General features: G+C 47.0%; 1 pseudogene; it reads left to right on the top strand.

Annotated features, from left to right (window-relative positions):
- The first annotated feature begins 961 nt into the window (after window positions 1–961).
- On the top strand, window positions 962–4,337 carry LOC115384893 (corepressor interacting with RBPJ 1 pseudogene; annotated as a pseudogene).
- Window positions 4,338–4,803: the final 466 nt, after the last annotated feature.

Genomic DNA, 4,803 nt, shown 5'->3' with positions numbered 1-4,803 from the left:
GTGCGCTGCCTTCCTTAAATAAACAACCCCGCCCCCATACCGATGTCCAGGTAATTACGTCCTTGTCACGGTTTCCAATCACAAAACCGTGCTCCAGATTAAATTGCCACAGTGACCCAAGTCTAGCACATGAAGATGACAGCACAGGAAACACATTTTATCACCCCTGCTGGGTGAAACACGTAAGGACCTCCGTGGTCGTTACAAGGCTTTCCACATTATCCTCCAAAGACGCAGTTGTTCCAAGTCAAAGGTTATCGGGGTTACAAGTCAGAGGATTCTACTCATCAAAGAGAGTTCCTCTTCCCAACACATACACAAGAGAGTTTATCCCTGCCAATGCAAGCCATATTCCTACACCCAAGACAGCAAGAGCATGGCCACACTTAGAGCACCTCGCTGAAGAAATCGCTCCACTAATTGAATGCGATGTTGGTCTGCTTATAGGTGACAACTGTTCACAGGTGTTGGTACCCAGAGAAGTTGTGTCAGGAAAAGACAATGAGCCTTTCGCTCAAAGGACAGATCTTGGCTGGACAATAGTTGGAGGTGCCAATCCTTGTGTGGATTATGGAGATGCTATTGGATGCAGCCACAGGATCATTGTCAAAGAAGTGACACCCATCTCACCATCTGATCAGCTGTCAACGGAGGTGCATTACATCTGTCGCACACAAGTCACGGAAGTAATCTCACCATCAGATGTGATTAAAACACTCGAGTCTGATTTCAATGAAAGGAAAGTGGAAGATTCTCATTTCTCACAAAAGACTTGCGCTTCATTTCGTTAATGGAAGAAGAAGTGAAACTACAAGAAGATGGACATTGTGAGCTACCGTTGCCGTTTAAAGAGGACAGACCAAGACTACCGAACAACAAGAGCTGTGCAGAACACCGACTCAAGTGTCTGAAGAAAAGATTTGAGAGAGATAAACAGTATCACAAAGACTACACTAAGTTCATGAGTAAAACCAAAGAGGAGGGAGACGAAGAGTACAAGTTTGAGTGGCAGAAGGGGGCACCTCGAGACAAATACACTAAAGATGACATGAATATTAGAGATCAGCCGTTTGGAATCCAGGTGCGCAATGAGAGGTGCATCAAATGTCATAAATGGGGCCACGTGAACACAGACAGAGTGTCCTCTGTTCGGACTGTCGGGTATCAATGCCAGCGCTGTGGCCTCCGAAGAAGCAGCAGGTCTGTCGATGCAGCCCTCTGAGTTAACGACGGAGATGCGAAACAGTGGGTTTGCCCTGAAAAGATGTGTCCTCAGTAGGAATTCCGCTGTTTGCGATCCATCGCAGGATTACGTCGCCAGTGAAGAAGAAGATCATCCTGAAATGGAGTTTCTGAAGTCACTGACCACCAAACAGAAACAGAAACTCCTCAGAAAACTGGATCGGCTAGAAAACCAGAAGGCAAAGAAGAACAAAAGGCAGAAGAATAAGAAAGGTAAAGGGAAGCACAAGAAGAAGACTAAAAGCAGTGAGAGCTCCAGTGACTCGTCCAGCAGCAGCGACAGTGACTCAGATTCAGACAGTCGGAGCAAGTCCAAGAGCCAGAAGAGGAAGAAGAGAAGGGATTCCTGTCGGGATCGCGGCTCCGATAGAGGGCGGAGAGTCGGGAGTCAGAAGAAGGCCTCGTCTCATGGGAGCAGGTCGCCGATCCCTCGGCGACATAAAGAGGAGTCGGGAGATTACAGACGAAGGAGCAGCCCCGGCAAGAAGGACATGCTCAAGACTGAATTGGAGATTGAAAATGCAGAAGAATTCTTTTGGACGGATTCGCAAGTTGTCTTGGGATACATCAACAATGATGCCAGACGCTTTCACATTTTCGTTGCAAACCGCATTCAACGAATCAAAGAGAGTACTGAACCAACACAGTGGAAGTATGTTCCATCAGAAGACAATCCTGCGGACCATGCTTCCCGTGGGTTAAAGGCAAAAGAGCTCATCGCTTCGAACTGGTTCAGAGGACCCAATTTTCTCTGGCAGAAAGAGCTTCCCAGCGGAGAGGTTAAGGTGGGAGAACTTGACAATGAGGACCCTGAAGTACATGAGGCTGTTGTACATCTCACAGCAGCAAAGATGGATTCTCTGGCAGAACGTTTTCTCAAATTCTCCAGCTGGTCAAGACTAGTCAAAGCTATTGCAAGGCTACTTAGATATGTAAAAGAGTATACTTAGACAGACCTATTCACAAGACTGTCACCTTATTAGAGGCAGAATAGGCCCATTCATAAGTTCATGATAGAAATCACAAGTGATTTGGTGGGAGTGTAGCTGCCATCAGAGACAGCTGGCATATTTTTTGGTTTATTATTTAAAGGAGTACTCCACCCAAAAGACGATTTGGCCTCATTTTCTACTCACCCTCATGCTGAGAAACACTCTGGAGCACTTTTTTGACGTTTCAAATGCAGTTGGAGATGTTTGGGGACTTTCGTAGTCAACAAACAGGGACCGACAGAGCCCGACAGAAAAAATGGTCCATAAAGTCCACAAAACGTTCCCATTTTCCTTCATACTGCTCGTCCGCTGTAATCCAAGTGTCCTGAGCGCGTAACGTCCATAATTAATTCTTAACGAGGTCATTTAGTATATTTTAAGAGCGTAAACAGGGCGCTTTCATACAGCTCCATTGCATGTCTGCGCGCGCACCCTGAACTACGGAAGTCGCAGCAGACCAAGCAACACGCTTGTGCCCTTTCAGCAGGACACCGAATTCAAAGCTTTAAAACAGTAGCCAATCACTTTTGTGATTGTCCACAGCTCGGTCACTCACAGCAGAATATAAACAGCGGAACTTCTTCTTCTACGCTTGCAATTTAGAAAAGTAGTCGCTGAAAGCGCGCAAGCGTGTTGCTTGGTCTGCTGCGACTTCCGTAGTTCAGGCTGCGCGCGCAGACATGCAGTGGAGCAGTATGAAAGCGCACTGTTTACGCTCTTAAAATATACTAAATGATCTCGTTAAGAATTAATTATGGACGTTACGCGCTCAGGACACTTGGATTACAGCGGACGAGCAGTATGAAGGAAAATTAACACGTTTTGTGGATTTTATGGACCTTTTTTTCTGTCGGGCTCTGTCGGTCCCTGTTTGTTGACTACGAAAGTCCCCAAACATCTCCAACTGCATTTGAAACGTCAAAAAAGTGCTCCAGAGTGTTTCTCAGCATGAGGGTGAGTAGAAAATGAGGCCAAATCGTTTTTTGGGTGGAGTATTCCTTTAATCACTCAAGTAAAAAGGGCATGAAAATACACAATAAATAAATCAGTAAGTTCATTTAGATAAAGTTCGTTTATTTTATTAAAAAGATCTTGTAGATTAGAGAGGAACCTATTTTTTGTTCCGTGTTCGGTTGCTCGTTGGACCACATTAAGGGGCGTATTTAAAGCTGCTGGCGGTGCTGTGTGGGAGAAGTCTGCAAGAGACGGCGGCTCAATAAGTTGATTTAAAGAAAACAAGCGTCTTTTCTTTAAGGAAGGAGCCATTAAAGATCATCTTTACCCCCTCATGAGTTCATGAGGCCAATGAGTTCTGACGGCATTGTGAAGGCGGTTAAGCAAAGCAACGTGTTCAATAAATGCCCGTTAACATTTATGTAGCCTTTTTTCTTTTTTCTGAATCGCGGGGCGGCGCCGGAGCGATTCCCTCGGCAGACCTTCTCCTCCCTCCAGACAGTCTGCTGTCTCCGTCCACGAGATGCCGTCACTTTTACTGTCATGTTTTGTTTTCTGTGGCGCTCTGGCGATGCGTATACCGGCGCGACCTGCGCGCAACGCGGTCACAAATTCTGGCTGCTGCGCGGACGTCCGCAGATCGGTCCGCGCAGACCAATGCGCAACGCACACCCACGCAGACATGTGAAGCATGGACGGGCTTTAAATCTTATCGGTTAACGGTTATTAACCGGTTACAGGGCGTCGTTAACGGTCGTAAAAAATACATAAAATGTGCATCCCTCGTCAACATGCAGAAAAAGGCATTTAAAGTTTTCCGATTCTTGAACACAAAGGCCCTCATTTATCAAACGAATTTACACCAGAAAACAGGCGTACGTTCGGCGAACGACCATCGGAACGCTTGGATTGGCATTTATCAATCTGGACGTGAGTGTATGCTACGATGAAATCTCATGACAGATCTGACCTCAGACCTGGGGTGAGCGAGCGTCTCATCGAAAAAAAAAAAAGTGACTTTATTACAAAACATATTAACTCTAGAGACGAACAAACGCTCAGCAGTGTGTGTGTGTGGCTGGTTGGAAGCAGTGGAGGATAGGCTCCGCCCCTCTGACCCCGTGTTGTGTGTGAGCAGGTTCAGAGTGAAAGGCCGGTGTTTCCCACAGTTCCTGTCTCAGACTGGAGGACTTGTGTAGGTGTGTGTCCTGCTGAGGAGGTTGTTTCCTGCTCTGCTGACTGGCTGAGGGCTGTTAGTCCATTGGGAACCATCTTCCTGCAGGTTCCAGCAATGAGGGCCACTAATGTCCACATGGAGCCTTTTGTTGTTTCAGTCAGTTGTTTTTGTGCAGCAGGTGGTTGGAGCTGTTGCTCGGGGGCACTCCAGAACTGTCCAGGTGGCTGTTAGCTGGCTAAGAGTCAACCGGGTTCCTGGGCTCGGTGCTTCATCCATCCCGCCACCAGCCTGCATGAAGACCAGGCTGAGAGAGTCAGAGAGTATTGGTTCAGCAGGCAGCAGAGGATTATGGGCCATATTAAAGCAGCTCTCATCTGGTGGGCAGAGTGGAAAACCTCTTGGTCTTTGTCTCTGGTTGTTGGTCTCCAGCTAGAGAGC

This window comes from Salarias fasciatus, unplaced genomic scaffold, assembly GCF_902148845.1.
Source record: "Salarias fasciatus unplaced genomic scaffold, fSalaFa1.1, whole genome shotgun sequence".
NCBI lineage: Eukaryota > Metazoa > Chordata > Actinopteri > Blenniiformes > Blenniidae > Salarias > Salarias fasciatus.
Note: the sequence above shows the minus strand (reverse complement) of the source record. Positions and strands in the feature narration are given on the sequence as shown.